This window comes from Pleurodeles waltl, chromosome 8 (assembly GCF_031143425.1).
Source record: "Pleurodeles waltl isolate 20211129_DDA chromosome 8, aPleWal1.hap1.20221129, whole genome shotgun sequence".
Classification (NCBI taxonomy): Eukaryota; Metazoa; Chordata; class Amphibia; order Caudata; family Salamandridae; genus Pleurodeles; species Pleurodeles waltl.
In genome coordinates this window covers 536316332-536344239 of record NC_090447.1, presented here as the reverse complement: position 1 = coordinate 536344239, position 27908 = coordinate 536316332, and the positions used below count along the sequence as shown (strand labels likewise).

Sequence of the window (27908 nt, the reverse complement as noted above, 5' to 3'; positions counted from 1 at the left end):
AATGGTAAATCTGGGAATGTGCCAAAATCCATGGATGGATGCATGAGAACACCCATGCTCCTCCCATGGAACGCCTCCCTGGGGCAGAGTTATGCAAAGCAGTGATTTGTGCTGAGTTGCATTACTTTAGATTTATCAAGCCATGCAGGGCAGCTCGCGTGGCTTGATAAATCTGACATAGTAGGTGCATCGCTCTTGCGACTCCTTGCGGGGCGCAAGGGCTCTGCAACTCAATGATAAATATATTTCTAATTATGGGTAGGTTATGGCCATTGGTGTTCCCTCTCATTTCACACCCAGAAAGACAGTTACTGCCTTTTACAGAACTAAATGTGTGTTCATGTGCAATTAGGCAAACCACTCAATGATATTTGTAAATACTTGCAACTGCTGGTGGTCACACAGAGCTGAATTTGAAAAAGACTGTAAAATGGTGCCCAAAGTTTCTCTCAGAAGCATGTTGAAGACACTGTCAAATGTCATGATTGAGGAATACCCAGTCTTGATTCTACCTTGTGCCTATTTCACCCACCATCTTATACCCCTGCCCCCTTCACTTACTCTTGCAGGTTCTTTTTCATCCCTGCTTTCGCCCACTATCACTGTTTTTCTATTTTTAATTCCCTCTTCTTCCCCTCTTTTCTGACTCCCTCTCTCCATTTCTGGGTCAACAACTGATGATTAAAAATAAGTCTTTTCCCAAAAATGAGTGCTGGTGGGCCCCACCTGCAAGCGTCGGCTCAAATCAAGAACTTTGTTTGACTTGTCTTGCAAGGCTACCTCCTGTAAGTATTCTTTGAAGAACTTTAATCCTACTAAAGCTTATTCTGTGAATCAAGATGTTGGTTTTATGTTCCGAAACTTTTCTGAATCCAGCTCAATATATCGAGTATGATAATAAACTGAAGCATTCATTGCTATCGCAAGAGGTCTGTGTGCCCATAAGGAGGCAACAAAAATGGCCCTTTTTACTCTCATGATGAGTGCTAAAAAGCAGCCACATTTGGGATGTAGGTCCCCATTTACAATCATGGGTCCTGGTGCCACTGCACCTCCTGCACGATTGACAGACACTACCCTTGAAACATTTCAGAAGGATAGAATGCCCGATTAGCTGCTCTTTCACAGTTGGAAATCTGTGGTTTTGACCACCGGATGAAGATCTCAAGGAAGTATTTCTGGGAGAGAATCTAGTGCCTCATTTATAACCGAGATGGCATGGCAGTAGCTGTATTTCACATGCCACAGTGGTAGCAGTGCTCCAATTAAAATCTACTTCCAAGGTGACTCGATCTCTCCATGGATTTCAAAACATCTCGTCCTAATGAGAGTAGGAGTTGGCATACAAGACAGGTATCCCCTGTGGTGCGTGGAGCCTTAACACTGCTCAGTTTCATAGTGCACAATAGTTGCAACTTTTCTCAGAATTCAAACCAAAAAACAGAGACCAAACTACGCAATGTACTCAAATAAATTAACACCAACACAACCCAGACAAATAGATATAGCGCCTGTTGTAATTGCTCCTTCTATTCTTAGCGCGAATAAGCACGTTTCAGGGCGAGCATGCCAGTTCTAATTAACTGCAGAAAATTGTCAAAAGGTGACCAAAGTCAGCTTAACAAGTTGCAACTTCTTGAGGTCTCAGGAATTTCTAGGTAGTGAAAGCACAATTCCCACTGTGCTAAGGCTAAAGCAGGCTCCTCAAATGAAACAGCATTAAATTGCATTTTAGCAGTCAGTGAAGATGTCAAACTAATACAGGCGGAAGGGTTTCACAATGCTCTGACAGTCCTCGAAAACATATAAAGAGTAATCAGTCGAATGATGAGTCCATTATGAGCAGTAACAAAACGTGGATTTTCATTGCTCCTTTCAAAATTATATTTTGCGTCTACAGTGCTCCCTAAAAATCAGAAACAAAGCAATCTATCAGGCTTTTGCTTTCGTTTTGCATCAAAGCTAGATGACACCTTATTGCAGGTAACATATGTCACCTCAAGGACGCACCATCCTTACTTATATGGTAATTGTGGGGATTCAGCAAACAATGTCTCGAGTTAGCGAAAAACAATAGTTTTAGTGACAGATGAATGCATCATGCAAGTCTTACTCGACTGACTTTGACTGACACTAAATTCAAATATGTAATTTCAGGCGATCATAGTTGACTGTCACTTGTAGTTTAAAAATGTGTATATGTTCACTTTTCCCCCAGGTTTTGTGTTTTTACGGCACATCTCTTGCGAAAAAGTGGTGCTGGTGTTTTCACTTTGTAGTTGAAGGCTGCACCAGGTGAATGATTTAAATAATTTCTCTCAGTGTTTGTGAAAATGCTAGTGATCTAAGGTTCGGTGGCAGACCCTTACTTGATAAACATCAGCTTTCATCACCAGTGTTCAGAAAGGTAGCAATTCAGTGCTTAATTTGTAAAAAAAAGAACAAGCATTTGCAATGCATTAGGTCTTGCGTTTGCTCGAGTTAGAGCTATTGGCATTGTAAATTTCTAACTGGACTTTTCTTGCCACATAAATTGAAAATGAAAAGTAAAACAGTTGACATAAGCGCACCGATTTAAAGCGCCATGGCCGGTATGAGCATGAGCACGAAGGAGAGACACAAAAGGAAAAATAAGCTTTCTCACAGTCAAACATATCGGCAAATGTGCAATTATCCATGTGACAGGGTTGGTTTCCAAGGCGGTAACCAAACCTCCCCAAGTCGGGAGAAACGTAAATCATTTACCAATGATAACAAGGTAATTTTTTTAAGTCAAGCCCACGAACGAGTGAAAGTGATGGGCGTGAAGTTGGTGTGGTTAAAAGCCCTCAATACTTACAACAGGTCAAAGTATTGTGCCAGGTGTCAGTCTGTGAGTTCTGTCTATTGTAATGGATAGCTCTGCTTTTCATGGTGTTAGCCCGTGAGCTCTGTGTATTGTGGCAGGGGTCAACCTATGAGTTCTGTATATTGTGTTGGCTAGCACTGCTGTCCCAGGCATCAGCCTGTGAGTTCTGTATATTGTGATGGATAGTTCTGCTGTCCCTGATGTCAGACTGTGAGCTCTGTGTATTGTGACAGGTGTCAGCCTGCAAGATCTTAGCATTATGGCACATAGCTCTGCCTTCCAAGTGTGAACCCATGAGAGCTGTGTATGGTAGAGCTCTGCTATCCCAGGTGTCAATCTATGAGTTCTGTGTATTGTGCAGTATAGCTCTGCTGTTCCAGGTGTCAAGCTGTGAGAACAGTGAATTAGGCGCTATAGCTCAGAATCATACGTGAATCCTAAATGTACAGCTCCTCAGGGAAACAATGTTGCTCAAAGTCTGAGTGTTAAAGGCGTGTACTCCTCGGCAGGCACCTGCTGCCTATAATCTGTATATCACATCTCTCTTAACACGATACCTAGCCCTGCTGACTTAGGCCTCTGTCTGTCGCATCTCGTTAGCATGAGAGATAGTTCTGCTGTTTCAGTTCTGCCTGCTACTTTTCTTTAGCCAGAGAGAAAGTGGAGCTAAGCCACTTGTCTGTCACATAGTTCAAACGGGACTGATAGTTCTGATGTCTAAAGCACCTGTGTCTCATAGTTGTTTGATAGGAGGGTTGGCACTGCTTTCCAAGGCTCTTGTCAAGTACATCACTTTAAGATGAGAGACTGTACTGCTAAACCATCTGCCTATCACATAGTTCTAACATGAGAGATAGATCTGCTGTTTAAAGCTCCCATTCATCATATTTCCTTTGGATGAGTGGCAGCGTTGCATCCTAGTGCCAATGTATAGCAAATCTCCTTAACACAACAGATGGTGATTTTTAAGGCCACGGCCTTTTACAGATCTAACGTCAGAAATAACATCCGAGATAGTTCTGCTGTCTAAAGCATGTGGAAGACATGTCTCTTTCCGATGAGGGGTAGCGAAGCTGGCTGAAATTTGTATCTATACAAATATTATAACCACAGAGATATCACTTACTCCGGGCCTGGACTCTTGCCAGCTGCATTACAGTAAAGGGAATATGGAGTTTAAGACCTCGCCATACAAATTAAAGCGTACCGGTTCCAGTTAAACCACGCAAGCACAGCCTTTCCTCCCACTGAGGCTCGTAACAAAGGAGCCAGGTGCAAGAAGTGCTGCTTTACATCCCACTGGGGCATATGGGGAGCAGGCCCAGAGAAGCGCAAACTCCCTCCCACCCAGCAGCTCATAATACAAGAAGCGGACACACAAAAGGCACATCCTTTCATCCCACTGAGACATGTACTAAAAGGAAGTCACTGCGTTTCACACCACTGAGGCATGTAAAACAAGGAGCAGACATGAAAAATGCACAGCATTTCATCCTACTGAGGTGTGCAATACAAGGAACAGATACGCAACAAAAAACACATTTTTTCATTCAACTGAGGTACGAAATACAGGGAGCAGACACGCAAAAGTCACATTATTTCATCCCACTGAGATGTATAATAGAAGGAAAAACAGAGAAAACAATGCATTTCACCTCACTGGCTCATGCAAAACAAAAAGCAAACACACACAAAAAGCACAGCATTTAATCCTACCGAGGCACGTCATATCCGGAGCAGCAGACGCTGAAAGCACATGCTTTCATCCCACTGAAGCATGTGGTACAAGGAGCAGACATACAAAAAAGCATTCCGATTTAACGTGCCATGGCCGCCATGAGCATGAGTGAGAAGGAGAGACACAAAAGGAAAAAGAAGTTCGCTTACAATCAAACATATTGGCAATTGTGCAATTATCCATGTAACAGGGTCGGTGTCCAAGGCAGTAACCAAACCATCCTAAGGCGGAACAAGCGTAAAGTATTTACCAATGATAACAAAGGACTTTTGAAAGGCAAGCCCAAGAAGAAGTGAAAGTGATGGGCATGAGGTAGGCATGGTTAAAAGCCCACATAGATCACAACACGTCGGAAAAGCAGCACTTGCACGCTGCTATGCTCGACATAAAAACAAAAATGTAGAAGGCTAATATTTTTTCTTAGAAGTCCACCCCTGGTGTTGCTGAATGTCAGTTTTGTCACTGTTTTCCTTTCTTTCTCTTCTCCCACACTGCCTTACTCTTAAATACTTTGGATTAAATGCAACGTTTTTATTATGCTGGTGTAATCTCACGTAATTTTCAGCATTTCTATTACAGGAGCAAGGGAACAACCTGAACGAATGGAACACGAGCAGCTGTTGTTCTCGGCACTTGTGTATTTTAGTGCTATTTCTTTGGTATGCAATGTGTCCTCTCTGCCACACATTTTACGCTAAAATATATCACTGAGGGGGTCATTCCAACCCTGGCGGTCGGTGTTAAAGCGGCGGCCAACCCGCCAACAGGCAGGCAGTGCAAAAAATGGAATTCTGACCCTGGCGGGAACCACCAACACAGACCGCCAACTTAACACTCCGACCGCCACGGCGGGACAAACAAACAGCGCGGCGGTCACCGCCAACAGACAGGCGGCAGACAATGAACCGCCCACCTTATCACAACTCACCAATCCGCCACCTTTTCCTGGGCGGGAGCCCCGCCGATAAAAACACGGCGGAAACAGACTACGAACGGGAAAACGCTCACCCTACACACTCCACGAGGAATCTGGACAGCATGGAACCAGAACTACACATCCTACCAGCAATTTTCTACCTGCTCCTCTACCAGGAGCACGAACGCCGGCGCAGAAGACAACGGTGAGTACTGCACCTACGACACAGGGGAGGGGGGAGGAGAAAAGAATACGGGCACACACATACGCGACACCCCCCCCCAACTACCTACACACAAATGCAGAGCAACAACTCAACCCCCCAAACCCCCCAGAAGAATGCAAAGACAAAATAATATGTTATTGGAATTCAAATATATTGTAAGGCTAAGTAAATAAGTAAGTCGAACATCCCATAACTATATACACATATGTAAATTGTCCCGTCATAATTGGCTTTCTGTCATTGTACGTGGGCCAATGGTCCTCAACACATGGGCAAAGCCCACACATGAGACCCGAATCCATTGGACAGAACACTGCAGGGGCATCAGATAGGAAAACTACAGGCACCTCAGGGGGAAGGGAAGGGGGGGCACCTCAGGCACATGAGTCCACGACGCCAGATCCACGAGGGGCCTCCATGGACACTGTTCAATCCTGGGGAGTGCAAAGCCACAGTCTCTCAAGTCCCTACAGTGGGTGGCTTGCCCACTGTTCAATCCTGGGGAGTGCAAAGCCACAGTCTCACAAGTTCCTACAGTGGGTGGCTTGCCCACTGTGCCATCCTGGGGAGTGCAAAGCCACAGTCTCACAAGTCCCTACAGTGGGTGGCTTGCCCCCTGTGCCATCCTGGGGAGTGCAAAGCCACAGTCTCTCAAGTCCCTACAGTGGGTGGCTTGCCCATTGTTCAATCCTGGGGAGTGCAAAGCCACAGTCTCACAAGTTCCTACAGTGGGTGGCTTGCCCACTGTGCCATCCTGGGGAGTGCAAAGCCACATGCTCACAAGTCCCTACAGTGGGTGGCTTGCCCACTTTGCCATCCTGGGGAGTGCAAAGCCACAGTCTCTCAAGTCCCTACAGTGGGTGGCTTGCCCACTGTTCAATCCTGGGGAGTGCAAAGCCACAGTCTCACAAGTCCCTACAGTGGGTGGTTTGCCCACTGTGCCATCCTGGGGAGTGCAAAGCCACAGTCTCACAAGTGGATGACAGACTCCAGCGGTACTGGAGGAGTCTTGGTGCCCAGAGTGTATCGTGCAGCCCTGTCCGACACGGATCCGGGCCTGCCCCTTCTGCCAATGTGTCATCGGTGCTTGAGTTGAAGGGCCCAGCGGAGCGGTGCAGAGACGGCGGTGCCCAGCGGAGCGGTGCTTGAGAGGAAGTGCCCAGAGGAGCGGTGCTTGAGAGGAAGGGCCCAGCGGAGCGGTGCTTGAGTTGAAGGGCCCAGCGGAGCAGTGCTTGAGAGGAAGGGCCCAGCGGAGCGGTGCTTGAGAGGAAGGGCCCAGCGGAGCGGTGATTGAGAGGAAGGGCCCAGCGGAGCGGTGCAGAGACGGCGGTGCCCAGCAGAGCGGTGCTTGAGAGGAAGGGCCCAGCGGAGCGGTGCTTGAGAGGAAGTGCCCAGCAGAGCGGTGCTTGAGAGGAAGTGCCCAGCGGAGCGGTGCAGAGACGGCGGTGCCCAGCGGAGTGGTGCTTGAGAGGAAGGGCCCAGCGGAGCGGTGCTTGAGTTGAAGGGCCCAGCAGAGCGGTGCTTGAGAGGAAGGGCCCAGCGGAGCGGTGCTTGAGAGGAAGGGCCCAGCGGAGCGGTGCTTGAGAGGAAGGGCCCAGCGGAGCGGTGCTTGAGAGGAAGGGCCCAGCGGAGCGGTGCTTGAGTTGAAGGGCCCAGCAGAGCGGTGCAGAGACGGCGGTGCCCAGCGGAGCGGTGCTTGTCTTGAAGGGCCCTGTTCAGCGGTTCTTGAGACGGCGGTGCCCTGTTCAGCGGTGCTTGTCTTGAAGGGCCCTGTTCAGCGCTGCTTGAGACGGCGGTGCCCTGTTCAGCAGTTCTTGAGACGGCGGTGCCCTGTTCAGCGGTGCTTGTCTTGAAGGGCCCTGTTCAGCAGTTCTTGAGACGGCGGTGCCCTGTTCAGCGGTGCTTGTCTTGAAGGGCCCTGTTCAGCGGTTCTTGAGACGGCGGTGCCCTGTTCAGCGGTGCTTGTCTTGAAGGGCCCTGTTCAGCGGTGCTTGTCTTGAAGGGCCCTGTTCAGCGGTTCTTGAGACGGCGGTGCCCTGTTCAGCAGTGCTTGTCTTGAAGGGCCCTGTTCAGCGGTGCTTGTCTTGAAGGGCCCTGTCCAGCGGTTCTTGAGACGGCGGTGCCCTGCTCAGCGGTGCATGTCTTGAAGGGCACTGTTCAGCGGTTCTTGAGACGGCGGTGCCCTGTTCAGCGGTGCTTGTCTTGAAGGGCCCTGTTCAGCGGTGCTTGTCTTGAAGGGCCCTGTTCAGCGGTTCTTGAGACGGCGGTGCCCTGTTCAGCGGTGCTTGTCTTGAAGGGCCCTGTTCAGCGGTTCTTGAGACGGCGGTTCCCTGTTCAGCGGTGCTTGTCTTGAAGGGCCCTGTTCAGCGGTTCTTGAGACGGCGGTGCCCTGATCAGTGGTGCTTGTCTTGAAGGGCCCTGTTCAGCGGTGCTTGTCTTGAAGGGCCCTGTTCAGCGGTGCTTGTCTTGAAGGGCCCTGTTCAGCGGTTCTTCACATGTGTCTCCAGGGCTCCAGATCTGGCCAATATATGGTGTTCACTCGCCATCCGACTTCTCGCTTGCGGGGCCCTCCTGTGCTGGTGTCCCGTGCCCATGGGTGTCCTCCTTCACCCCCGGAATGGGTCTGGTGGGGCCCTCCTGGGCAGCTCGCCTGCTGCCGGACTTGTCGGCCGTGCTGCCCTTGCCATCCTTGCCTGATCCTCTGTGTCCCTTGCCTCCCTTTGGAGATGTGCCAGGTGGCACCCCACTTCCTGACGGTGCCAGGGTGGTGCCTGTGGAGGCTGCCGTCTCTGTCCTCTCGCGCCGGCCCTTGCCTTTTTTGGATTTCTTCCCAGGGGGTGGGCTGGCTGTCCCTTTGCTGCTGGCCGATGTAGCTGCCCTCGAAGGTGGTGGTCCTTGTAGGTCCAGGGCTTGTGCTGGCTGAGGTGCTGATTGGACTTTTACGAGATGGAGGGGGTGGGTCAGGTGATGGAAAGAGGTTACATTTGGAGAGGAAAAACTTTTTAGGAGCAATGGGAAGGGTAGGTGCAGTGGGTATGGGAGTGGAGGAAGAGGATGTGGTTGTAGGAGAGTCAAGTGTGCTGTCGTTGGGTGCAGGTGCTTGTGACGGAGGCTGTCGTGAGGTGGATGGCTGTTGGGTGGGTGGCTGCCTGCGTTTGTGTGGTTTGGAAGAGGGAGTGACAGACACACTGGGAGAGGACACAGGGGACGTGTAAATGGCAGTGGGGGTGGTGACTGTACGTGTGCGGAGTGTTCTGGTTGGTGTGCTGGTGATGGACGTAGTGGCTGATGAAGTGGTGCATGCAAGTGTGAGTGGAGACGTCACAGGGAGGGAGGAGGGAGACGAGGAGGAGGGGGACACAGAGGAGGCAGTGGCTGTTGGTATGTCTGCATGTGGATGTTGCTTGTGTGAATGCTTGTGGGATGTGTGGTGCTTATGTTTGGATGAGACCTTGGGTGTTGAGGTGTGTGCAGGCTGGTCTGAAGGTGTGTCTGGGATAGGCAGAGGAACAGGGGAGTGGGACTGGGTGAAGGGAGTTGGAGGAGGGAGGCAGGAGACAGGGACAATGGCTGCCGTCAGTGCTGAGGCCAGAGCGTTGAACGATCGCTGATGGGCAGCTTGACCCGAATGAATGCCCTCCAGGTATGCATTGCTCCGATGCACCTCCCTTTCCACCCCCTGGATGGCATTCAAAAGGGTAGACTGCCCAACAATGAGCGTCCGGAGGAGGTCAATGACCTCCTCACTGAGGGCAGCAGGGGTAACTGGGGCAGGGCCTGAGGTGCCTGGGGCGAAGGAGATGCTCGCCTTGGTGTGCGAGCGGGCACGGGGCAAACGCTGAGGGGATGCTTGGAGGGCGGAGCTGGTGCGCTGGGTGGCGGCTGTACCTGTTGTTGCGGTGGGCACGGATGTTGCCGCCACCACAAGGGAGCTCCCTTCCGAGGACGTGTCGGTGTCGCTGATGTCACCACGTGTCCCCTTTGTGGAGCCCCCCTCGCCCTCCGTCTCACTGGTGAAATCAGAGTCCGTTGCATGGCCTTCCGGGGCCATGTGAGATGCAGCTCCCTCGTGCTCCAATGCCACTTCTCCTCCGCCAGATGATGCTAATGCTCACATGAACAGGAAGTGCAGACAAAAAAGGGGGGGGAGAAATAAAGACATGTTGAGTGCATGCATTGGCAACACAGTTGGCGGAGAGGACAGACACAGAAGCCCCCTGCACTACGCTGCGCACTTGGGGTACACTACTCAATCAGTGAGACTTGGCCTACAAGCCAATGACGACATCTGAACACATAGGTGACACAAGGCCATGGATAGCTGTACTTGGCACCCTACAGAGGTGGAGGGCGGGGGAACAGGGCCATGCCTTACAGGCGACTAGCCTACAGAAATCGCCCTGGCCTAGGGATACCCACATCCCTCCTCCCCCACCCAGACACCTCCACTGCGCGCTAAGATAGCAGAATGTGCTTGTACTCACCCCCTTGTGTCTGCTGTGATATCCTCACGCGCCCATCCAAATCTAGGTAGGCCACTGCCAGGATCCGAGACATCAGGGGGGTCAATAGACGAGTGGCACCCCTCCTACGTTGGGAGGCCATCCCCAGCAGAGCCTCCGCGGTCTTTCTGCTCCCGCTGCAGATGTCCTCCCACCTCTTGCGGCAGTGGGTGCCCTGTCTGTTGTGGACCCCCAGGGTCCGGACGTCCTTGGCGATGGCACGCCAAATGTCGACTTTCTGATGGACGCTGACCTATGTGACACGTACAGGGAGAGAAAACAAAATATCAACATTTTCTGCATTCTCGATGTGAGTGTCCCCCCATCCCCACCCTTGCCACGTGGCACATGCTCTCATCTGTCGTTTGATGCATGCCTCATACGCTCCCCTCCGCACCTTCGTTCATTCACCCCACTCAACCCAGGCATTGCCCACAAAGCATGGTCCCAGTGTACTAACCTGTTGGTCTGGAGGACCGTAGAGTAGCGCATACTGGGGGAGGACCCCATCCACGAGTTTCTCCAATTCTTCAGAAGTGAAGGCAGGGGCCCTTTCCCCAGTCGCAGCAGCCATTGTCTCTTCCAGACCGAGGTCACAGCAGCACTTGCAGTATAGGTCCTCTCCTGTGGATGATCAGGTCTCGAGTGATTAAGCTGAGAGAAAATGGCGGTCGCGCCCGTGGCGGTGCGTACCGCGGCGGTGCGTACCGTGACCGCCGGCGCACTTCGTCATTGGCTCCTGAAACCCACAGGGTTCTATGTTAACCAATGCGGCTTTGCACCGCGGTCTTCGCCCGCCTACCGCCACGGTGTGTCACGCCAGCGCATTGACCTCACATTCCATTGTCACACTTCACAGGTCAGGCAGCCGCCATTTCAAGGGCCCACATGGCTTAATTTCTACTGCGTCACACAGGCCTAGGCCTTGCATTGCCACTCATACAAGCCATTCAATGCATAGCGAATCGTGTACTGTGCAAGCTGTGGGAACTACCTGTGGTTTGCTTGACTCTGTGCTCCATGTTGTCCTTCCTAGGCACCTTCCGCTGGGACTTGCGAGGAGATGGAGGAATGTTCCTGTGTACAGACCGCTGGTGGACCTGTTGTAGGAAAGTACCATCTTGCCTGGCATGTTACCCCCATTTTTCACCGTATATATGTTGTTTTAGTTGTATGTGTCACTGGGACCCTGCCAGCCAGGGCCCCAGTGCTCATAGGTGTGCCTGAATGTGTTACCTGTGTAGTGACTAACTGTCTCACTGAGGCTCTGCTAATCAGAACCTCAGTGGTTATGCTCTCTCATTTCTTTCAAATTGTCACTAACAGGCTAGTGACCAATTTTACCAATTTACATTGGCTTACTGGAACACCCTTATAATTCCCTAGTATATGGTACTGAGGTACCCAGGGTATTGGGGTTCCAGGAGATCCCTATGGGCTGCAGCATTTCTTTTGCCACCCATAGGGAGCTCTGACAATTCTTACACAGGCCTGCCACTGCAGCCTGAGTGAAATAACGTCCACGTTATTTCACAGCCATTTTACACTGCACTTAAGTAACTTATAAGTCACCTATATGTCTAACCTTTACCTGGTAAAGGTTAGGTGCAAAGTTACTTAGTGTGAGGGCACCCTGGCACTAGCCAAGGTGCCCCCACATTGTTCAGGGCCAATTCCCCGGACTTTGTGAGTGCGGGGACACCATTACACGGGTGCACTACATATAGGTCACTACCTATATGTAGCTTCACAATGGTAACTCCGAATATGGCCATGTAACATGTCTATGATCATGGAATTGCCCCCTCTATGCCATCCTGGCATAGTTGGCACAATCCCATGGTCCCAGTGGGCTGTAGCACAGACCCTGGTACTGCCAAACTGCCTTTCCCGGGGTTTCACTGCAGCTGCTGCTGCTGCCAACCCCTCAGACAGGCTTCTGCCCTCCTGGGATACAGCCGGGCCTGGCCCAGGATGGCAGAACAAAGGACTTCCTCTGAGAGAGGGTGTTACACCCTCTCCCTTTGGAAAATGGTGTGAAGGCAGGGGAGGAGTAGCCTCCCCCAGCCTCTGGAAATGCTTTCATGGGCACACATGGTGCCCATTTCTGCATAAGCCAGTCTACACCGGTTCAGGGACCCCTTAGCCCTGCTCTGGCGCGAAACTGGACAAAGGAAAGGGGAGTGACCACTCCCCTGACCTGCACCTCCCCTGGGAGGTGTCCAGAGCTCCTCCAGTGTGCTCCAGACCTCTGCCATCTTGGAAACAGAGGTGCTGCTGGCACACTGGACTGCTCTGAGTGGCCAGTGCCACCAGGTGACGTCAGAGACTCCTTCTGTTAGGCTCCTTCAGGTGTTGCTAGCCTATCCTCTCTCCTAGGTAGCCAATTCCTCTTTTCTGGCTATTTAGGGTCTCTGTCTCTTGGGATTCCTTAGATAACGAATGCAAGAGCTCATCCGAGTTCCTCTGCATCTCTCTCTTCACCTTCTGCCAAGGAATCGACTGCTGACCGCGTTGGAAGCCTGCAAAACTGCAACAAAGTAGCAAGGATGACTACTGCAACTCTGTAACGCTGATCCTGCCGCCTTCTCAACTGTTTTCCTGGTGGTGCATGCTGTGGGGGTAGTCTGCCTCCTCTCTGCACTAGAAGCTCCGAAGAAATCTCCCGTGGGTCGACGGAATCGTCCCCATGCAACCGCAGGCACCAAAGAACTGCATCACCGGTCCCCTGGGTCTCCTCTTAGCACGACGAGCGAGGTCCCTTGAATCCAGCAACTCTGTCCAAGTGACTCCCACAGTCCAGTGACTCTTCAGTCCAAGTTTGGTGGAGGTAAGTCCTTGCCTCCCCACGCCAGACTGCATTGCTGGGAACCATGACTTTTGCAGCTACTCCGGCCTCCGTGCACTTCCGGCGGAAATCCTTTGTGCACAGTCCAGCCTGGGTCCACGGCACTCTAACCTGCATTGCACGACCTCCTAAGTTGTTCTCCGGCGACGTGGGACTCCTTTGTGCGACTTCGGGTGAGCACTGTTTCACGCATCCTTGTAGTGCCTGTTTCTGGCACTTCTGCGGGTGCTGCCTGCTGCTGAGAGGGCTTCTTGTCTTGCTCGACTCCCCCTCTGTTCCCTGACGCAATTGGCGACATCCTGGTCCCTCCTGGGCCACAGCAGCATCCAAAAACACTAACCGCACGATTTGCAGCTAGCAAGGCTTGTTGGCGGTCTTTTGGCAGGACACTTCTGCACAACTCTCCACGACGTGAGGGATCCGTCCTCCAAAGAGGAAGTCTCTAGCCCTTGTCGTTCCTGCAGAAACCTAAGCTTCTACTGCCCAGTAGCAGCTTCTTTGCACCCACAGCTGGCATTTCCTGGGCATCTGCCCATCTCCGACTTGCTTGTGACTTTTGGACTTGGTCCCCTTGTTCCACAGGTACCCTCGACTGGAAATCCATCGTTGTTGCATTGCTGGTTTGTGTCTTTCCTGCAGAATTCCCCTATCACGACTTCTATGTCCTTTGGGGAACTTTAGTGCACTTTGCACTCACTTTTCAGGGTCTTGGGGTGGGCTATTTTTCTAACCCTTACTATTTTCTAATAGTCCCAGCGACCCTCTACAAGGTCACATAGGTTTGGTCACATAGGTTTGGGGTCCATTCGTGGTTTGCATTCCACTTTTGGAGTATATGGTTTGTGTTGCCCCTATCCCTATGTGTCTCCATTGCACCCTATTGTAACTATACATTGTTTGCACTGTTTTCTAATACTATTACTGCATATTTTGGTATTGTGTACATATATCATGTGTATATTTGCTATCCTCATACTGAGGGTACTCACTGAGATACTTTTGGCATATTGTCATAAAAGTAAAGTACCTTTATTTTTAGTATATCTGTGTATTGTGTTTTCTTATGATATTGTGCATATGACACTAGTGGTACTGTAGGAGCTTCACTCGTCTCCTAGTTCAGCCTAAGCTGCTCTGCTAAGCTACCATTATCTATCAGCCTATGCTGCTAGACACCCTATACACTAATAAGGGATAACTGGGCCTGGTGCAAGGTGTAAGTACCCCTTGGTACTCACTACAAGCCAGCCCAGCCTCCTACACCTGTCGACAATGGAAGAAAGACATGTCATACTGACATACAGACTTGACCGAGCCACTATACAGGAACTGTGTGCCCAGCTGGAGCCAGACCTGATGTCACCCATTCGCCAACCCACAGGGATTCCCCCTCTGGTGCAGGTTCTGTCAGTACTCCATTTTTTGGCAAGTGGATCATTCCAAACAACAGTGGCCATTTCATCAGGGATGTCTCAGCCTATGTTTTCTAAGGTTTTGTCCAGAGTGTTGTCTGCCCTGATGAAATACATACGGAGCTACATCATTTTCCCTGAGGTGGGCGATTTGGCTACAGTGAAGGGTGATTTCTATGCCCTTGGACATATTCCCAACATCATTGGTGCCATTGATGGGACCCATGTGGCTTTGGTTCCCCCCAGTGAAAGTGAACAGGTGTACAGGAACAGAAAAAGTTATCATTCTATGAATGTCCAGGTGCTCTGTTTGGCTGACCAGTACATCTCCCATGTAAATGCCAAGTTCTCTTGGTCAGTGCATGACGTGTACATCATGCGAAATAGCAGCATCCTTATGTGATGGAACAGCTACAGAGACACTGTGTGTGGCTAATTGGTGACTATGGTTACCCCAACCTGTCGTGGCTACTGACCCCAGTGAGGAATCCCCGGACCAGGGCAGAGGAACGGTACAATGAGGCCCATGGGCGGACTAGGAGGGTGATTGAGCGGACCTTCGGACTCCTGAAGGCCAGGTTTAGGTGCATGCATATGACAGGTGGATCCCTAATGTACTCACTCAAGAAGGTGTGCCAGATCATCGTGGCCTGCTGTATGCTTCACAACCTGGCTTTGCGACGCCAGGTGCCTTTCCTGCAGGAGGATGGTCCAGAGGGTGGTGTTGTGGCAGCTGTGGAGCCTGTGGAGAGTGAAGAGGAGGAAGACAACGGGGACGACACAGACAACAGGGACACAGTGATACAACAGTATTTTCAATAACACACAGGCACGAATCAACACCGCCATTTTACATGTACTTACAGTCTCCTGCCTCTCTACTGTCTGAGTTTCCCCCCAGTTTATGTTAACTGAGTTGTGACTTTCCCTTCCGTTTTCAGAGATGTGGGCCCCACTGCGTGACCTCTGCTTTGTTTGCCCATGGACTACAGCTGTGTGACAGTGGTATGTTGTCATCACAATGTAACTGAACATATTGGCACCGTTATGTCTAATACATTTGTTCAAAATACAAGCAGACTCCAGATAATTTTAGTGCAATAAGTGATTTTATTTAAGTGCTAAATTTAGGGACATGCTTGAAAATCGTTGATGGGTGATGGTGGAATAATGTCCATGGGAGAGTCCAGCTTTTCAGTCTCACAGGTGCATTGTCCATATGCCTGTGGAAGGATGGAGCAGGGGCAGTTCAAGGTTGGACAGGGTGACAATGTGGGACAGTGGGATGACATCAGGGGGTATCCTTTGCTGGCGGGGGTCTTGGCATCCTACTCTGTCTTCGTCTTAGATCTCAGGTACAGCTTGTGGGGTGGTTCTTCTTCTGCTGGAGGTGGGGTTCTGGTGGCCTGTTGTTGTGTGGGGGCCTCCTGTCCACTAGCGCCGGCGGAGGTGGTAGGCTGTTCCTGGTCCATGCTAGTGACAGGGTCCCTTTGTGGTGCCACAAGGTCCCGCAATGTGGTGACAATCTGGTTAAGAGCCACGACGATGGTCCCCATTGTGGAACTAATGGCTCGGAGATCTTCCCTGAACCCCATGTACTGTTCCTCTTGCAGTACCTGGATCTCCTGGAACCTGGCCAGTACTGTCGCCATCGTCTCCTGGGAGCGGTGGTATGCTCCCATGATGGAGGAGAGGGCCTCGTGGAGAGTGGGTTCCCTGGGCCTGTCCCCCCCTGTCGCACAGCAGCCCTCCCAGTTCCCCTGTTTCCCTGGGCCTCTGTCCCCTGGACCGTGTGCCCACTACCACTGCCCCCAGGTCCCTGCTGTTGTTGGGGTGGTGGGTCAACCTGGGTGCCCTGTAGTGGTGGACACACCGCTGATTGACGTGTCCTGGAGACAGAGGCATGGGCCCGCTGGTTAGGAGCTGTGCTGGTGTTCCCAGAGGGGGGTAGGTCTGCTGTGGCCTGTGGCTGTGTGAGGGGAACCGACTGTCCCGAGGTCCCCGATGGGCCGGGCTGGTCATCTGGGTCCAGGGAGACAGAGCTGCTGTCATCACTGGGGGCCTCTTCTGGGGGTGGGATGGACATTTATGGACCCTCCTGGGCGGTGTGGTGGTGTTCGGGTCCTGCAGGGGTATAAGAGTATGGTTATTGCTTCTGTGTGTGCCATAGTGTGCAATGGGTGGGTGGCCGTGTACCCCAGTGCTGGCATTCCCTTGTGGGGGCTGTTGTGACGGTGGCTTGTGGGGGAGATGGGTATGTGCAGTGGGCATGCTTTGGTGATGGGTGTCCATGCTTTGTGGACGAATGCAGGGCTGGGTGTTGGGATGGGTGGGTTGTGATGGTGAGCCATTTGCAAGGAGTTGGTGTGATGGGGTGGGGGTGAGGGTGGGGGTATGATTTGGCATGCAGGTGGGGTGGGGGGAATGAAGTAGTGAAGATTTGACTTACCAGAGTCCATTCCTCCAGCTACTCCTGCAAGGCCCTCAGGATGCAGGATGTGCAAGACTTGCTCCTCCCATGCTGTAAATTCTGGGGGAGTAGGTGGGGGTCCGCCGCCAGTCTTCTGCACCGCGATGTTGTGCCTTGATACCATGGAACGCACCTTCCCCCGTAGGTCGTTCCACCGCTTCCTGATATCGTCCCGATTTCGTGGATGCTGTCCCACAGCGTTGACCCTGTCCACTATTCTTTGCCATAGCTCCATCTTCCTGGCAATGGTGGTGTGCTGCACCTGTGTCACGAAGAGCTGGGGCTCTACCCGAACTATTTCCTCCACCATGACCCTGAGTTCTGCGTCAGAGAACCTGGGGTGTCTTTGGGGTGCCATGGGGTGGTGTGGATGAGGTGAGGGGTGGTGTATGTGTTGTAGAGTGTGGTGAGTGTGGTGGTGTATGGTGTTTTGTGCATGGATATTGTGTGGGTGATGTTGTGATTTGCCTCTGTGTGATGGTGTACTCTATTCTGTGCTGTCTCTCTCTGGCCTTCAGTCGCAATTGTGGTCGTAAGGGTTTGTGGGTGATGTGGGTGTGTGTTTTATATTGTAATGGGTGTGTGGGAGTGGTGTGTGTATGTGTCTCAGGTGTGTGTATTTTGAATTGTCCAATGTGGCTGTGTTTTGTAAAGGTGTGTGTACCGCCAATGGAATACCGCGGTTGAAAGACCGCTGCGGGATTTGTGGGTCGGAATAGCATGGGCGTATTTCTGTTGGCGTGACGGTGGAGGTTTGGTCATCGCCAGTTTTTTGCTGGCCGTTGGTGTGGCGGACTTTTGTTGTTGTCGGGTTTTTGGCAGTTTGCCAGTTGCGGGTCAGAATGACCGTGGCGGTTTACCGCGACCGCAGGTGTTATGGCGGTCTTTTGACCGGCGGTAAGCACCTTTTACCGCCGAGGTCAGAATGACCCCCTGAATGTCATATTTACATTTTAAATAATTTTGTGTCATTTCATGTTGTTTTTCTGGAATTTCATGTAAGTAAAAAAAAAAATCACAAATTTTGCACGCCCCCTAGTCAAAGTATGGTGAGGAAATATAAGCCTTGGTCCCCAAAAAATGAACGCTGCTGCCCATCACCTGTAACCACGTGCAAAAATTAAGTACTGGGTACCAAACTGAGAGCCTGGCTAAGAAAAGAAAATAATGGAATACAAGGTGTCAACTCTAAAATAATAAAGAATTGTGAAGCTGAATGGACTAAAAAGTAGCAAACACTGGAAAAGCCAATAGGCCTGTCATTGGCAAGTGTGATTTTGTTTTACCTTTTCGCAGACATATGCAATATTTAAAAGCCTTGGCAGAAACATAAAAATATGAAACTAAAGGAGTGGCCCTGCAGCCCACGAAGCTATCCCTGGCACTGCAGTGCACTTTTCTGGCTGGTGTCAGCTTGTGATCAGATAGTATTCCATCACTCACAGTGCAAGACAGTCAGTGGGTGAAGTAGGCTGACTCATTGTCCCATCCTGTATAGAGTGGTGGGTGGAAGCAAAATGTGAACGACACTTAAACAGACCAAAGGATGAGCAGAGCTGACCAAACTCTACTGTGGGCATGAATAGAAGTATGCATTGTCAATATTTTTACTTTTTGGAAAACAGGAGGCTGGTGAGGCAGCTAAAGCAGTCATAAATACAGTTTCATGGCCATTTATAATCTCACTGGGCCTGGTTCACAAAGGTAAACTTAGACTTTTGTGTAAGCCTATTTTTTCAAATTCACAAACTACAAGCTAATAGTATGTTTACCATTCTGGAGACTCCACAGTCAGGGAGTGAAGGGAGCCCGGAACTCTGCACATAAAAAGATAGGAATGTCGTATCATTTTATGTATTGAGTTCTCCACCCTAACTACGTAGTAGTCACCGCATTCATAAACTCAATATTAACTGGTAGTTTTTTAATTACGAGACGTTGGGTCAGTCAACATTCCCTTAATAACATGTGCCTGTGCTCCCACTGGGGAACGAGCAAAAGACCGAAGATAAAGAAAATACGTGGGGTAGATAAAGTCCGTTTAACCAGGACTTACCTGCTGTTACAAAGAAGCAGGTTATCTTCAACATTTGAAATACGCAATACGCAAATGTGCGCAGGATATTTTGCTGGGTTAATAAATTATGCAACTACATTGTTGCAATAGAAAGATAAAGGGACAGGAAATATCCGGTGTTGGAAGAAGTCGCACGAGATGGAATCAAGTCAAGTAAACCTGGATGTCCGGCAAAGCTGGCATTAAACAACGCGGTCAACGTGCTCCCAAGAAAAACCTCGGGCTGTTGAACTTATTTTGTTGTAAATGAGGCGTTTATTGGTTTTAAGACTTGGACTGGATTCCTAAAAAAACAGACGAAGGTTAGTGTCTAGATGTGATTTATCGGACACATTTCGCTTCTTGGCGCTAAGTTTTCACTCATTTGCTTCTATGCGATTCAGTAAATCTGATATTGTTTTTATCTTCGTCGCTTTTTATTATACATTATTCTTGCATACGTTTGCATCACACAACATAACGACAAACGTTAGATTCTGGGGTATTTTGTGATTTCCAAGTAAGCAGATGTGAAATACACTCAGTGGTTTTCAAGCACAATTTCATAGTCCTGTCTTGAGTTCTTCTCATAAACTGCTTAGCACATTTTAATTGATATGGTGAAAGTAACCATTAAAACATGATAATCACTAACCATAATAACAACGCTTCAGCGAATCACCAAAAGTATTCTGTCTCTGTTTTGTCCCCCGGCAATCGCCCAGCTTCCGTTCTGCATTTTTTTCAAGCTATAGTTTTTTTGACAAATGTAATTATTTGTGCTCTCCCGCGTGGTTGCCGCCTGGTTATCGAGATCAACAGGGCGTCGTGATTGAGCTGTAAATTGTGTGAATCTCATAAACCTTTGAAAAATCCACAGCCAGGTTTATTTGTGTCCCGTGCTGTAAATTTGCGAGCTCCAGCTGGGTAGCTGTAAATGTTTTCAACCTGCTGCGCTAGCGGGGGCAAAGTCTGCATGACTGTTCCCGATGCGCGCTCTTGGATAGCAACATGGTCTGCATGACTACCTCGCCGCGATCAATGGGAAGGCGCTTGCATGATGAGTAGATGTGAGAAAGCACGGCGCAGCGATTTCAGCCCTTTTACAATAGCGCCTGATGCCTGGCCCCGCTCAGAAGGCCGCAAATCAAATTGTGTGCCTCGAAGCTTCATTATCGGGCATGAGCTGCACTGACGTCCCATTATACAATGGATGAATGAAAAACGAGGGTGTCCATCAGCGAGGACGGCCGTCACATCATCAACAGAGGGAGATTACTGCTACTTCTGTGCACCCTGGCATTTATGGCAAGGAAAGTGCGTGGATGAAGAAGTCAGAAAGACCTGGATCCATTGCGCACAGGTCGATAGAAGCCTGTAGACATCCAAATAATTGAAAAAACAAAATTGAGATGAGTTGCATTCTTGAAGTAATATCAGCGTCTGGTACCTATTCACGCCTCGCTCCAGTCCATTGTTCTTACCCACAATGCCACTCTAGACAGAGCCCAGTCACATCCAAGTTAGCCTCGCTCCAATAAGAGCAATACAGTGCGAACTGTCAGGCCAAGTCCACTCCGGGTGGGGCTACAAGCCAATCCCAGGCCGGGTTTGGCATAATAAGACTCATTAGCCATGTATAACTTGAGTCCTGTGGCACAGTGAGCACGGGAAACATGCTTGGATATACCTTGTGGACATTATACAACCTCACTGGGGCCATCTGTAATCCCTGTGAGCATGCTCCACTGTGTGGCTATAACAAGCCTAGTGTGAGTGATAATTATCTGTGTTTATTTTCATTTCCTAGGAGGAATTTTTATAACTCGCCCGCTTTGGAAATCTTGATTATGGGCATTTCAGGCCATCTTTGGGAACTGAGACATGCTGTGTACCTCTGACATCTATCACTACATCACATAGTGTGGAGCATGAAGGAGCCACTTGTGTGACCATCTCAAATATATTCATGTTGGTGCATTTAGTTCTATAAATCGATAAACTTAATAATCAAAGTAGCGCTGAATTTGCATACAGTAAATGCATAAACTTATTTGTCTCGATCTTGACTAAATTCTGTAATGGTATGCCTTTATATTTAGAACACCCAATCAAATGAGGGGCAAGCCACACTCTTTAACATATGTTTTCATATGTGCTGAAGACAGATGGAAACTGCAATCGTAAAACATAGTCCAGCATAATGTGGCTCATGGGTTGCCCTTTTCACATGAGATCAAATACTGATGTTCGTGTATGTTATCTGAAATTGTCTCGCATCAATGGGCAGTGCACCCTCCTATCTGAACTCATACCCACAAACAAGATCCTCAGGTCAATGGAACATTAGGGATCTTAACAACAAACCAACAATCTCCACCTGGACACCCCTCTCCACTGAAGATACACTGAAAACAATGAAGTCCATATACTCCGGGGCCCCTACGGACTCATGCCCCCATCACATCTTCAACCGAGCTGTAGACACCATTGCCCCCAAGCTCCGCCTCACCATCAACCGCTCACTAGCTGCCGCCACCTTCCCCGACAACTGGAAACACGCCGAGATCGACCCCCTCCTCAAGAAACCCTCAGCAGACCCCACTGACCTAAAAAACGTCAGACCCATGTCCCTACTTCCATTTCCTGTGAAGGTCATTGAAAAAGCAGTCAACAGTCAACTCACCACGTTTATAGAAGACCACAACATCCTCAACATATCCCAATCTGGATTCAGGTCAAACCACAACACGAAACAGCCCTCCTGGCTGCAACAGATGACATCCTCTCCCTACTGGACAAGGGAGAGACTGCGGAACTCATCCTACTAGACCTCCCTGCAGCTTTCGACACAGTCTCCTATCACACCTTGATAAGAAGACTCCACAAAGCCTGCATCAGAGACAAGGCCCTCGACTGGATCCAATCCTTCCTCTCAAGCAGAACACAACAAGTGAGACTCGCCCCCTTCCTCGCAGATCCCACACCCATCACCCGTGGAGTGCCCCAGGGATCCTCCCTCAGCCCCATGCTGTTCAACATCTACAAGGGCCCGCTAGCCACCCTCATCAGAAGCTACAGAATAAACATCATCTCCTATGCCGACAACACCCAACTCATCCTCTCCCTCTCCAACAAGCCCGACAAGGCCAGACACAACTTCCACGAAGGCATGGAAGCAGTCGCCAACTGGATGAGAAACGGCTGCCTTCAACTCAGCACAAACAAGACAGAAGTACTCATCATGGGCCCTCAACCCAACACCTAGAGCGACTCCTGTTGGCCACCCACCCTCGGAAACCCGCCCATCCCCGCCAGTCAAGCCCAAAACCTCAGAATCATCTTGGACCCCGATCTCAGCATGAACCATCAAATCAACTCAGTCACCTCCACCTGCTTCCGCACCCTCCGCCTCCTATGCAAGACCTTCAAATGGATCCCCCTCGAACATAGAAAGACCATCACACACGCCCTCATCACCAGGAGTCTGGACTACAGCAATGCACTCTACGCCGGAATCAACAAAACCCGCAAATTGCAAAACATCCAAAACGCTGCGGCCAGACTGGTCCTCAACCTACCCCAACACTGCCACATCTCGCAACACCTACGTTCACTGCACTGGCTCCTCATAGAGAAAAGAATCACTTTCAAGATCCTCAATCACGCACACAGAGCCCTCCACAACACTGGACCAGCCTACCTGAACCAGCGACTCAACTTCCACGTACCCCAGAGGGCCCTACGCTCAGCCCAGTTCTCTCTCACAGAAGTACCCTGCATCAGGAAAATCAGAACAGGATGATGCTCCATCTCCTACCTCGCAGCCACCACCTGCAGCGCACTACCCATCCACATCAGACAAACCACCTCCCTCCTCAGCTTCATGAAGGAACTGAAGACATGGCTTTTCTAAACCACCTCACCAGTATACGTTGTATCCCCCCCCCCAGCGCCTTGACACCCTAACGAGTGAGTAGCTGCACTTTGAAAACACAAATAAATGTCATGTTCTTAAATTTGTAACTTTATCAATTTTGCTCCCATTGAAGATATGGATCTCCAGGTGCAGTGTCTCCAATAACTGGTATGCATTAGAAAATTAGTCTTTTCAAAATAGTAAATGCCCCTCAGGGAGTATGTGTCACTACCATGGAAAATCGAACTGTGGGATTTAAAATGAATAGTTTTCTCCTCACTAGGTCTCCAAAGTTATGTTCAAAACAGTGGTTCAGAAACATCACTGAAGGTCAGACTTAATTCAAAGCTGCATTCTAAACCATTAAAACATATTGAATGATGAAACTGGGAGTATGGTGTCAGATCTTTGCATTTCAAACTCACATTCTACTCAATGAATCTACATGATGTAGCAAGGATGCCATGAACCCTAATGTAAGCAACTAAAATTGCCAACCCTTTGCCTTATGTTATGGTTCAGTGGACCCCTCGGGCCCCTGGATCCCAGGGTCACTCCATTTGCTGCATTATTGCTAGTATGCTTCTACCCACCAACATTTTAGAACCCCACCCCCTCGTAAAATCCATGTGGGATCTTACACTGCCTATTATCTCCTGACTGAAGACATTTCTCACCATCATCTCGAAGCAGGGGGATTTAACTCTTTAAAGGCTCATGGAGACCCAGAGACTATGAGTAATTTCTCAACTTTAAGTAGTTTTGAGTTGTGCCATCCGAGTATCTTGTAGGACAGCAAACCAAGTTAAAAATCAAATAGCTAGCCAGCAACACACTATAGGCGTGTCACCCTTTTACCAACTTCACTCCTGCAAAACCGATCTGCCCTTGGCACTAAAAGGAATTTCCTCTTCTTTTCCATCACAGAACTATGGAAATAGCTTCACCTGGGTGGACTGTGAACTATCAAACAAACCTCTTTTGATTATTGTAGTCTCATGGTGACTTCACAGTGATAAGACTGCCATAAGGCTTATATCAGGGGGAACATCTTTCATCATGAGATATGACGCCATCCATGTGAGCCAGGCAGATTCAGTATGTTCCTCAGAGGTGTTGAGTTTAGTCTCTCTTGAAAAATGGGTCACTTTGCAGTATTAAATCTGCCATAAGATGTAAACAAAGGGAAACGTCTGTGTTCATTCAGTCTTAGAGAAAAGTTATCAAATAGTCCACAGCCAGCAGAATGGATCGTTATCTTTCCTGTTGGTTCAGCGTCATATTCACCATGGGAAAGTGGAATGAGGGCCCAGGACTGTGGACAGCCAAGGGGTTACTCTCTTCCTTGTGTATTCTGTCCCTCATGATGGGGCGGGGTGCTGAATAATTTGCATAGCTACATAAAGGCATCATAACCCTGAGGTCTTCACCTACAAATCACATTGACTCACTAGCCTCTTAATTTTATGAATATACCTATAGGTTCGTGTGTATGCAATGTTTTAAGAAGGATCATCTCCTTTGCCAACTACTAATGTTATAATCAGCTAGTACTTAACCTGTAACCAAAAGTGCTGGTGCCCACGGCCAGGGTTATTGAAAATCTGGGTGTCCAATATTAAGGCTGCATAGACGTGATGCCTCCTCATGCCTCTTTATTGCACAACCAGACACTACCTGCCCCTTTACCTCACTCTTGCATGTTCCATTTCGTCCTTGCTTTCACATTTTATCACTGTTTTTCTGCCTTTCTGTTTCCTTTTCTTCAATCTTTGTGTTTTTTCTCTCTTGCTCTAGATCAAAGACTATTGAGGAAAAATAAGTGCCGGTCCTCAAAAATAAGTGTTGATGGACCACACTTCAACCACCTGCTCAAAGTAAGTATTGTAATCAACTGCAAGACATTATTCCCTTTCTATCAGCATGGATATACACATCTGTTACACTTTCTTCCAGCAAAACGATTGCTTTTCTTAGCAGATGAAAATCATGCCAATCCAAAGTACCACCATTTAAGCAAAATCTATGCTATTTATTTCCTTTCACGAACATCTTGTAAGTATGATTAATCAAATCACTCCTCTCTCCAGGCAACATGGTATTAAGTGCTCAACGCAAATTACAGACTCAGAGGAGAGAAGTATTTGATTTAGACAGGCATTATCCTCAACGCAAGTTTAAATAGTAATGATAGGGAAAGGATGTACTACACTAAGGAATTAATAGAAATCTCAACATGCTAGAAATGTCGGGATTGCATACAAAGTCTGATCAGCTGAGCAAGAGGACATTTTGCACAATACATGAAATCACTTCGAAGAATTAATGATTGCAGGGAGAAAGATATCCACGCCTGTTTTTTTTTTCTAACCTGAAAATGCAGTCATTACACCGCGAGTAAGACAACATCTGAATATTAATAAAGCTAAAGTTGAATGCTATGAATGAGACATACAATGTACATACATAGAAATAACTCTGAATAAAAGACTGCCAGGCTCATCACGTTTGATTCATAGTCCTACCTTTGTAGCATCTGTAGACCACACTCAGGCCCTTTTTCCAACTATGTTGGACTGATCCAGCGATAAATTTACACGGGGTAAATCAATTACTGTGCCTTGCGGTTTAATGTCTACTGATTCTACCTCTGCATTCTGAATTTTGAATCCAAAATTTAGAAAAGTACAGTCTTATGGCACCTGATTTCAATATTCTCCCCTATTACTAACCTCTGTTCCCCAGGCCAGTTCTTTCAGTTCCTACATATTTTGATTGGGTAGAATCTGTTTGCTTCCGGCTGGAAAAAGAGTGCTTGTATAGCACTTTTTGCTTTGTGGCAAAGCTTATGTGAAATACAGCGTGACTGAATTGGTTATAGTGACAAGCCATGAACACAAATGTAGTCTTAAACTGATTATTATGAAAAGTTACAACAAAGGCAGTATGCTTGACTTACATATACGAAAATAATTTGTTAAACCTAATAATCCTTAAAGAGTGGATTGCAATTACATTGTGCTAAAGCTTGTAGAAGGGTATTTTGCTACATGGCTCACAGATTACCATAATAGGCAAGGGTCTAGGTGTTGGTTACCCCCTGTGGCAAGCCCTCAGGGTCAAAGATTTACACTTTGAGCATCCTTGTTATACCAATATAGGACTGGTTGTATATTGTTTTGACCTACGTACTTGTACTTTTACGACTCTCTGCTAATAAGTTTATTGTGTGAAAGGTTATATAGTAGGCCTGAACTGGTTGTGCTATCAAGCCACTGTCTAAGGCTCTAGGCCTGATTGGTTCTTTGCAAACGTTATGTTAGTGGCTGTAGGCCTAATATTTTTATTATGAAAATTTACAACAAACTCTGTTGGCCCCACTTTTTTTGTTTGAAAAGTATATGTTGAAGCCAATGAGTGTTCATGTGTGGATTGTTATTAAGCTGTGTTAAAGCCTGTAAACTGGTATTGTATTACATGGAGTCACGTAGATTGCTGTAATAGACAAGGATTTTGGTGCCGGTTTTCCCTTCTAGTTTCCACTCTTTTTTAAAATTTATTTAGGAGGAAGAAATACCAAAACAAGTTCACATTGTCCACCAGTTAAGCATTAACAGCATTAACCCAGAAACTCCGGCAACTGACCAATAAATATTATTCAAGGAGTACTATAGTACTACAGATTGTAAACGAGAAAGACCTTCTTTGCAAAATAGCACCTTCGAGTTCAAAATAATGGTACAACTGAAATAGACCCACCATTTACAAAGGACATGATATTTCAGTCCTTTCCCGTGCTACACAGACTCAAGAATTACTGCAACAAACAAAAAAATGAAGCACACTAATTAGTCTTGTTTGCCTCAGATTCTAACATAGTATTCCGAGTTGTTAAGCTCAAATCTTTTGAGAAAATCCGACATCTTTGTAGGTACATTAGTCCAAAAATAGACAAGGATTGAACAATTAGCAAATAAGTGTATCTCATCTACAGATTCATGACCACGTTGGAATTCAGAATGCGTTAAGATTTTATATTCATATTATTTGTAAGGTGTTTAATACAATCTTCTGAGCATTGCTGCAACTTCAGGTTGGTGCATTTAAATGTGTTGTGGCCCATAGTTGTCACATGTAGTGTATAATGCACACTTTCAGCACACCCTATCGTCACAGACCATTTTGAAGCCAGGTAATTAATTCATCATCAAGCAAGTCACAGGTGCCATATATCTAAACCTCCAACATAGTTGTTCAGTAAACCTACCAGTCTGATTCTATAGATTCCAATGTTATGCACTCACATTTTATTAAGATAGGTAATTATTTGCATATATTTATAAAAACTATGCTCTGCGTGTAAGAATTTTGCAAGTACACCTGAAAATAAACAGAGTATCCCATCCTTAGAATCTTGATCAATACTAATCAAACCATGCTATGCTCAGGTACGACACATGGGATCATTAAAAACATCAGGAAAAGAAGAACTCCCCCATAGTGGAGTGTGTGTATTAATGGTTGAAAAATAAAATTGACTATACCAAGCTATCTAAATCTGCGGGGCCGCTTTGACTAACCTAAACCAGACAATTTTCAAGTAGCTGGAGCCCTAGTATTTCAAAAGAAAGCACACAGGACTAGAGCCAAACACATCTGCTACATCATAAGGAATCAGCTGTTGGGTTCATCGACTTTTAAACAGTACATTCTTGTTGTCATTGCAGCCCAGTATTAACATTTAAAGCCCGGAAAGGCCCACTCTCCTTTCTATACTGGAAGTTTCAAAAGGCAACCCACATTATGTGCTCTTTAATAACCTCACAAAAAGTTCCTTAGAGCTGAACCTAGTCTTTTGAAGAAAGAAGTGGGAATGAGCAAACAGATCTATCTTAATAAGTAATGAAAGTTTGGGAGTACATTAATTTTCACCATACTGCACCGATCAATCAGGTAAAAAGAAAGGGGACCTT

At 48.1% G+C, this 27908-nt stretch overlaps 1 long non-coding RNA gene across 1 annotated transcript in view; it reads left to right on the top strand.

The window, feature by feature from the left end:
• LOC138249123 (uncharacterized) overlaps positions 1-27908 on the top strand; it is a 323358-nt gene that overhangs the window by 23912 nt on the left and 271538 nt on the right. The window contains exon 3 of the long non-coding RNA XR_011194731.1: positions 24733-24812. This is a non-coding gene — a long non-coding RNA (uncharacterized lncRNA). The remainder of the gene's footprint in view (positions 1-24732; positions 24813-27908) is intronic.